Genomic DNA, 10,000 nt, shown 5'->3' with positions numbered 1-10,000 from the left:
CATGTGCGGCAAATGCCTAGGCCACGACTACTATGACCGAGCATTGCCTTAGCCATGAGCAGCAACGGGTAGGCCATGTGCGGCAAATGCCTAGGCCACGGCCACCATGACCGAGCATTGCCTTGACCATGAGCGGCCACGGCTACTATGACCGAGCATTGCCTTAGCCATGACGGATTATCGTGAAAAAAGAGTTAAAGCTCGTTATTTGAGGCTAAAATCGAACAGGTTAACTCCTGAAATGAGGTAGGACGCGTGATTGAAAAAGAGGGAGAAAAAGAAACTGGGTCCGTGACCTCCCGAACAATTTGAAATTGAAGTGTATAATACACGTTTTTTCGGGATTTCGGGGTCCCGGAAAAAAAATCTCCGGAAATCGCATAGAAAGTTCCCGGGGTCAAATAAAGCGGCCACGCAAAATTTGAGCACCAACGGAAGACATTTGGGGGTGCTTGGTGGGCCGAAAACCAGATTCGCCGAAACTCGGATTATCGTGAAAAATGAGTTAAAGCTCGTTATTTGAGGCAAAAATCGAACAGGTTAACTCCTGAAATGAGGTAGGACGCGTGATTGAAAAAGAGGAGAAAAAGAAACCGGGTCCCAGTGCGACCTCCCGAACGGTTGAAATTGAAGTGTATAATACACGTTTTTCGGGATTCGGTCCCGAAAAAATCTCCGGAAATCGCATAGAAAGTTCCCGGGGTCAAATAAAGCGTCCACGCAAAATTTGAGCACCAACGGAAGACATTTGGGGTGCGGTGGGCCGAAAACCAGATTCGCCGAAACTCGGATTATCGTGAAAAATGCGTTAAAGCTCGTTATTTGAGGCTGAAATCGAACAAGTTAACTCCTGAAATTAGGTAGGACGCGTGATTGAAAAACAGGGAGAAAAAGAAACCGGGTCCGGTACGACCTCCCGAACGGCTGAAATTGAAGTGTATAATACACGTTTTTTCGAGATTCCGGGGTCCCGGAAAAAAAATCTCCGGAAATCGCATAGAAAGTTCACGGGGTCAAATAAAGCGGCCACGCAAAATTTGAGCACCAACTGAGAGAAGAAACCCGGATTTGTCGAAACCAACAATTGCCGGGAATCATCGATCAATGAGAGAAGAAGGCGTCGGTACCAAATGTCGGGAATGAGCGTGCCATGGCTAGGCCATGGGGTACAAGTGCCGAGAATAACAAAAAATGATAAGGCATAATCACCCAAGTGACTTGAATGGCTAGGCCATATGCGGCAAATGCCTAGGCCCCGGCCACCATGACCGGGCATTGCCTTGGCCATGAGCAGCAATGGCTAGGCCATGTGCGGCAAATGCCTAGGCCACGGGCACAATGACCGAGCATTGCCTTGGCCATGTGCGGCAAATGCCTAGGCCACGGGCACAATGACCGAGCATTGCCTTGGCCATGTGCGGCAAATGCCTAGGCCACGGGCACAATGACCGAGCATTGCCTTGGCCATGTGCGGCAAATGGCTAGGCCACGTGCACAATGACCGAGCATTGCCTTGGCCATGTGCGGCAAATGCCTAGGCCACGGCTACAATGACCGATCATTGCCTAGGCCATGAGCAGCAAGTGCCTAGGCCATGTGCGGCAATTGCCTAGGCCACGGCTACAATGACCGATCATTGCCTAGGCCATGAGCAGCAAGTGCCTAGGCCATGTGCGACAATTGCCTAGGCCACGGGCACAATGACCGAGCACTGCCTAGGCCATGTGCGGCAAATGCCTAGGCCACGGGCACAATGACCGATCACTGCCTAGGCCATGTGCGGCAAATGCCTAGGCCATGTGCAGCAAGTGCCTAGCCATGACCGAGCAATGGCCAGGCCATGTGCAGCAAGTGCCTAGCGATGACCGAGCAATGCCTAGGCTATGGGCACCAATGACCGAGCAATGCCTATGCCATGGGCACCAATGACCGAGCAATGCCTAGCCATGGCCGAGCAATGCCTATGCCATGGGCACCAATGACCGAGCAATGCCTAGCCATGGCCGAGCAATGCTTATGCCATGGGCACCAATGACCGAGCAATGCCTAGCCATGGCCGAGCAATGCCTAGGCCATGGGCACCAATGGCCGAGCAATGCCTAGGCCATGGGCACCAATGGCCGAGCATGCCTAGGCCATGGGCACCAATGGCCGAGCATGCCTAGGCCATGGGCACCAATGGCCGAGCAATGCCTAGGCCATGGTGTCACGTACTTACTCTTTTGGAAGAGGAATACGTGCGCCACTCGTGCCAAGACACTTGGCTTGGTGCGAGTCAGGCCTTTGGAATGATATCACTTGAGAATATTTGAGAGAGATTTGCAAAGTACAAGAGTTGCAGCGGAAAGATTGAATATTATTAATAATAAAGAGAGTTTGTACAATGCTTGAATGCGGAAATAAAGATTACAATATGATTGCTAAATGATTACAAAGTTGTAGATTGAATGCAAATTGAATGAATGAAAAGTGAGGCCTAATGCCCTATTTATAGATGCCCAAAAGGGGTGGTTGGTGTGAAGGGGTGCGATGCTCGCTCCTCTTGGTAAATGGTGTGAATAAGGGGATAGGAATCTCCTTGTTCCTCTTCAAATAGGCGTCCAAGTGAAAGGAAGGGAGTGAAGGGGTGCGACCTTCACTCCTCTTGAGAGTTGGCGGCAAAAGGAGGAGTGAACCATCACTTCACTCCTCTTCATGGTTGGCGGCAAGGAGAGGGTGAAGGGGTGTGACTTCGTTGCTCTTCATGTTTGGCGCCAAAAGGAATGGGTAAGGGGGGTGTATATGTGTGTGAGAGACATAATGGATAAGGATGATAAGGGGGGTGTATTTGGTGTGTGAGAGAGGGAATGGATAAGGATGGATTAGGATAAGGATAAGGTAGAGGGGATGTATGTGGACAAGGGGCTTGGTTCAAGGCCCTAGGACACATCCCTTGACATATTCGCATCTCCTCGGCATGGTTGGACTTGTGGACTCCGTAGTTGCTTGTCCAGCTAACCTCAACTTGAAATGAGCTGCCTCCACTAAGAGTGAGCTGAGTGAACTTGAGTGAGCTAGTCGTGAGCTGAAGTAAACTGTTGTTGAGCTGCCCGGAGTTAGTGTAGGCTTTGTATATGCGAGTATGCTTGGTGTGAGCTACCATAAGCATCCTTAAGGCATCACGGGAGCTCGAAATGAGCGAACCGTGACATTCTCCCCCACTTGGAATGGTTGACGTCCTCGTCAACCTTTAGTATGGCACGACCATGTCCGTATAAAATATTCTTTTGGACTTCTTGTGGCCATGCCATTTCTTTAATGTTAGGGTTTTCTTGAGGTTGTCCCTTGGTTTTTGTTCACGATCTTCTTGTCGGGTCTCCAAGGGATGTCTCCTTCTTTTGCCTCGATTCTTATGTTGGTGCTTAAACTGGGACCGTTGATACGCACTTGTACCTTCACGTCACTTGTGCTCGGCATCGTGATCCGTTCGTTGTTCTTGTTGGCATTCGGGCAGGCATTTAAAAAGTGATTGCCTCCACATCCGAAACAGTTGCCATTCGTTGGTTGCTTCTTTATCTTAGGTTTTCCCTTTTCTTTGTCGGGTTTCTTTATCTCCTTGGGCTTCTTCCCTTTTTGGAGATCTTTTGTTCCTTTAATTTTCTTTTCTTTGGGAATTCTCGTAACCTTGTCTTGGAATTCCTCGGTCGTCTCTCCTTGAGATGTGCCTAGAATAACCTCCATGGGTCGAGTCTCTTGTCGGGATAAGTCGGCGAGGGAGCCTTGTTGGACCTCCTCTACTTTCACGTTGATGTCGAATACTTGTTGTTCGGCATTGAGAATGAGTAGATCGGGGGTCCATCTCCAAGATCCCATTTTTCGTAGTAGATCACACCAAGTAATACTTCGTCGCTTTCAACATTAGCGATCATAAAATTAGCCACTCCTTGCCAATCTCCGAGTTGAATAGGTACGTTGTAGGCCATGCGGCATTCTAGATGCTCGGACTCGCCTTCTGGTTTCACGGTAGTCTTGACATAGGAATAGCGAATACAATCTTGGGCGGCCCTTTTAATGGTAAGGACGTTGTGTAACGACCTTGGATCTATTGATATTTTGGCCTCCACGTTTTGAATTTTTCCTTGAGTCGTCCATAGAGAATTGATTGGTAGTACGTCACTTACGTCTATGGGCTTCTCTGGCATTGGTGTTTCCTCGGTGAATTGTTCTTGTGTTGAATCTGGGATGTTCGCCGGTTGGATATGGCATTCCGTGTCTGGAATCTCATTGATTCGAGCTTTGCCTTTTCCAATTCTTTTTGTACCCGAGTCTCCAAAGTTGGAGTTCTTGGTGATGGTTGTTCGTTCCATCATTTTGTGAAGCGTTTCCTTCACGGGGCACTCCCGTAGCAAGTGAGGCCCTTCACATAGGAAACAACATTTTCCCCATGTATCCTTGTCTTTTTCCTTGGGGTTTCCCGAGAACCTTGTGCCTTTAGGATCGTCAGTTGTGTGTATTGTAGACAAACTACGATCTTGGCTTCTTTTCTTCGGGTTGGGTACTAATGGTACCCACAGTCGGCCTTCTACCATGACTGCCTTACTCCCCATAAATGTAACTGGCGCTACGGCCCGGATGAATTCCAGCCCCAAGACACAGGCGTGGTCATCCATTGTCACGATGGTAAAGTCCATCGTTCCCTTCCAATCCCCCACTTGGATTGGTACCTTATAGGCAATTCCATGGATGGGTATAGACGCGGAATTCACGGCTTTCAGGTTGCCGGTTCCATACTCGTACTTGATACCCAATCTTGTAGCGACCTCTTTGGTCATAAAGTTGTGGGATGCTCCCGTGTCAAGCAGAGAAACAATGGGGGTGTCACCGACCCTTGCTTCAACAAACATTAAGTCATTGTCCCTGGTAGGCATACGGCCTTTCTTAGACGAAGTCCCGTCGCGATCTCCCGCATCCTTGTGCGTTCCGGATCTCTTCTTCGATTCTTTGGACATGACATTGAGTAAACGAAGTGTACTCATGGTGGCCTCTTCTTCGTCGGATTCGTCTTGATCCGCATACGCCTTGGCCATGGCGCTCAACCTCTGCTTGTTTGGACAATTACGGGAGTAATGCGGTTCTCCGCATATGAAACACTCAATGGGTTTCTTGGTTTCGTTGGACTTCTCCTTGGACTTGTTTTTGTTGTCGTCCTTGGAGTCATATGAAGTCCTGCCACCCGTTGGCTTGGAACGGTGCGGGGCATATCTTCCTCCTCCGTTCCCCTTATAATTCTTCGAGAAACCCTTGTTTGGTTCACTCGAACTTTCATATAATGATTCGGCAACCGCAATAGCGTCACTAAGAGTCTTCACACTCCTGCGCTTAATTTCTTCTTCGACCCATCGTTGAAGACCATCCTTGAAATAGAGAAGAGAAAGTGATTCGGGCATACCGTCGATCTGAAGTAGGAGAGTAGTGAATTGCTTGATATACTCCCGAATAGATCCCGATTGCTTCAAATTTCTTAATTTTCTTGAGGCGAGTTCTCCGGCATTCTCGGGATAGAATTGTTTCTTGAAATCTGCCTTGAACTCGTCCCATGTATCTATGGTACATGCGTCCCTTTGGATGTCGGTTTCCCTTCTTCTCCACCATAGGATTGCATCTTCGGTTAGGTACAAAGTTGCGGTGCTTATTTTCATTTGGTCGTCCACTACGAGGACGTTCTGGAAGTAGCGTTCCATGCTCCATAGAAAGTTGTCAATTTTCTTGGAGTCTCGGTCGCCATTATATTTGGGCGGTTCGGGAACTTTCACTCTTGGTGCATTTTTCCTGCCCGCTCCGCCGTTTTCTCCATTTTCGAGAGAAACGACTTCGGCCCTCAAATTATCAACGACTTGGGCGAGTTCGTTGATCATTTCAATTGCTTGTGTTAGTTGGGGATTTGGTCTGTCGCCTTCCAAAAGGGCAAGCCTTTCATTGACTTGTTGCATGACTTCTCGACAGGCACCAATATCGCCTTCTATTTTGCCAAAGCGTGCCTCGGTGGCCGCTTTTGTGTTTTTGGCCTTCTCGGCCGTTGGGTTGGTGCTTACTTCCGCTCCCGTCATTCTTCGATGGTGATATCAAAAATAACTTGAAGAAAATAAATTGAGATGTGATTTGGATGTGAACCTTTGTCTTGTAACCACGTTACTTTGATGAAAAACTTGGTTTGGAAAAACCTCGTTTATTTGATGTAGATGAAGCGTGAATTGGTCGAAAACTGGCTCTGGTAACCACGTGTCACGTACTTACTCTTTTGGAAGAGGAATACGTGCGCCACTCGTGCCAAGACACTTGGCTTGGTGCGAGTCAGGCCTTTGGAATGATATCACTTGAGAATATTTGAGAGAGATTTGCAAAGTACAAGAGTTGCAGCGGAAAGATTGAATATTATTAATAATAAAGAGAGTTTGTACAATGCTTGAATGCGGAAATAAAGATTACAATATGATTGCTAAATGATTACAAAGTTGTAGATTGAATGCAAATTGAATGAATGAAAAGTGAGGCCTAATGCCCTATTTATAGATGCCCAAAAGGGGTGGTTGGTGTGAAGGGGTGCGATGCTCGCTCCTCTTGGTAAATGGTGTGAACAAGGGGATAGGAATCTCCTTGTTCCTCTTCAAATAGGCGTCCAAGTGAAAAGAAGGGAGTGAAGGGGTGCGACCTTCACTCCTCTTGAGAGTTGGCGGCAAAAGGAGGGAGTGAAGGGTGACCATCACTCCTCTTCATGGTTGGCGGCAAAGGAGAGGGTGAAGGGGTGTGACTTCGTTGCTCTTCATGTTTGGCGCCAAAAGGAATGGGTAAGGGGGGTGTATATGTGTGTGAGAGACATAATGGATAAGGATGATAAGGGGGGTGTATTTGGTGTGTGAGAGAGGGAATGGATAAGGATGGATTAGGATAAGGATAAGGTAGAGGGGATGTATGTGGACAAGGGGCTTGGTTCAAGGCCCTAGGACACATCCCTTGACATATTCGCATCTACTCGGCATGGTTGGACTTGTGGACTCCGTAGTTGCTTGTCCAGCTAACCTCAACTTGAAATGAGCCGCCTCTACTAAGAGTGAGCCGAGTGAACTTGAGTGAGCTAGTCGTGAGTGAAGTAAATCTTGTTGTTGAGCTGTCCGGAGTTAGTGTAGGCTTTGTATATGCGAGTATGCTTGGTGTGAGCTACCATAAGCATCCTTAAGGCATCACGGGAGCTCGAAATGAGCGAACCGTGACAATGGGCACCAATGGCCGAGCAATGCCTATGCCATGGGCACCAATGACCGAGCAATGCCTAGCCATGGCCGAGCAATGCCTAGCCATGGCCGAGCAATGCCTAGGCCATGGGCACCAATGGCCGAGCAATGCCTAGGCCATGGGCACCAATGGCCGAGCATGCCTAGGCCATGGGCACCAATGGCCGAGCAATGCCTAGGCCATGGGCACCAATGGCCGAGCAATGCCTATGCCATGGGCACCAATGGCCGAGCAATGCCTATGCCATGGGCACCAATGACCGAGCAATGCCTAGCCATGGCCGAGCAATGCCTAGGCCATGGGCACCAATGGCCGAGCAATGCCTATGCCATGGGCACCAATGACCGAGCAATGCCTAGCCATGGCCGAGCAATGCCTAGCCATGGCCGAGCAATGCCTAGGCCATGGGCACCAATGGCCGAGCAATGCCTAGGCCATGGGCACCAATGGCCGAGCATGCCTAGGCCATGGGCACCAATGGCCGAGCAATGCCTAGGCCATGGGCACCAATGGCCGAGCAATGCCTATGCCATGGGCACCAATGGCCGAGCAATGCCTAGGCCATGGGCCATGGGCAATGACCGAGCAATGCCTAGCCATGGCCGAGCAATGCCTAGGCCATGGGCACCAATGGCCGAGGCCAGGGCAATGCCTAGGCCATGGGCACCAATGGCCGAGCACGCCTAGGCCATGGGCACCAATGGCCGAGCAATGCCTAGGCCATGGGCACCAATGGCCGAGCAATGCCTAGGCCATGGGCACCAATGGCCGAGCACGCCTAGGCCATGGGCACCAATGGCCGAGCAATGCCTAGGCCATGGGCACCAATGGCCGAGCACTTCCGTTGAATAGCCATGCCTAGGCATTTTGAGGTTATTTGCCTAGGCCATGGGCGTGAAATGCCAAGGCCATGGGGCATTTTGAGGTTAGTTGCCCAGGCCATGGGCGTGAAATGCCTAGGCCAAGGGGCATTTTGAGGTTAGCTACCTAGGCCATGGGCACCAAGTGACCTAGCACTTCCGTTGAATAGCCATGCATAGGCATTTTGAGGTTAGTTGCCTAGGCCAAGGGGCATTTTGAGGTTAGTTGCCTTGGCCAAGGGGCATTTTGAGGTTAGTTGCCTAGGCCATGGGCGTGCATTGCCTAGCCACGGGCGCCTTATAAAGCCATGCGTGGGCATTTTTCAATTCGGAACGGATTTTACCGAGCAACGAAGCTTGAAACGCTAATTTAGGAGGTTTCTAAGGTAATTATACGATTGGGTGACCACGAGTCGTAAAGGACAACCAACCGAAAGTCATCCCGACTCGGTTACCTCGATCGCTCCTTAGCACAAGCTATGAAAGGCTATACCTCAACTACCGATACGGCATCCCGGGTAACCGTGCCCAAATACTTCCTAGAGTTGTTGGGGACGGTCATAGGGTAATTTTAACAAGGAACGGACACTAGATGCTTGGTTGGTCCCATACGACGCACCACACGCACACACACCCACCCCGGAGCCGGACGGCACCGTGAGCATTTTTCCACTCGGGACATATTTGCCCGAGCATCGAAGCCTACAAATGCTCAAAACCATTGGTAGTGTGATATTAAGGTGCAAGGTGGGTGGAAAATGAGGTGGAGGATGCCCAAAGTGCCCAACACAACCCACACAAAGGGCACACCCAACACGCATAGAGACACCGCTCGCCCCGACGCGGTTTCCGAGACCGAAACGAGTCCGAATAATTTTTTTCTTGAGCCTAAAACCAACTACTCCAAGTTAGCTACCCAAAAATGCAAGGTTTGCACAATATCATCCGTGGTTTGTCCCCCAAAGTCCCCCCACACCGAGATCTAGGCAGCAGACGCGCCCGCAGAAAATGACCCGACTTCGGAGACCCATAACTCCCTCAAAAAAAATCCAAATGACGAAATTTTTTTTTCCAGCATCAAGTACTCCAAGTTAGCTTTCCAACCATATATCAAGCTCCAAAAACAAAGCTCATTTGGTCCTCCAAAACGGCGTTACAAAAACGTATCGCTATTCTGCACACCCAATGTTTCATGCTACAAGACCAAAACTATCAAAAAAGCCTCTATAGGGGGTTGTGAGGAGCTGGGCGGCTGGGCACCATGGTGCATGTTTGCGTATGAATAAGGACCCCTACTCCGAGGCGTGGGCATGGCAAGACCCTAAGATGAAAAAAAAAAAATTTTTTTTTTTTTTTTTTTTCCGCCATGCAAACCCGTCTCGGGGCCCGTGAGGTGCACACGGGTTTCGGCATCGTTGGCTATAGCGGTTGGGCTAGGCATCATGGTGCATGTTGCCGTAGGCATAAGGACCCCTACTCCGAGGCGTGGGCATGGCAAGACCCTTCATCGAGAAAAAAAAATTCCGCCATGCATCCCGTCTCGGGGGCCCGTGAGAGGCACACGGGTTTTGGCATCGTTGGCCGCTATTGTGGCCATCGTGTAAGTCCGCACAACCCCGTGCCGTGGTAAATCACCATGACTCTGGGGAACTATCATAGACGAGATTGGGCATCGATTGCTTGAGTGACGGGTACACGAGGATGGCGTTCGAGTAAGACCCTTAGTCCGAGGCGTGGTGCATGGTGAAAAACATTTATTGTCCGTAAATTATTATTTTTTTTGAAAAAAATTATTCTACATCGGGTTTGGGCATCGATGCGCTGGAGTGACGGGTACACGGAGAAGGCCATCGAGTAAGACCCACTTTTTT

Source organism: Silene latifolia, chromosome 6 (assembly GCF_048544455.1).
Source record: "Silene latifolia isolate original U9 population chromosome 6, ASM4854445v1, whole genome shotgun sequence".
NCBI lineage: Eukaryota > Viridiplantae > Streptophyta > Magnoliopsida > Caryophyllales > Caryophyllaceae > Silene > Silene latifolia.
Note: the sequence above shows the minus strand (reverse complement) of the source record.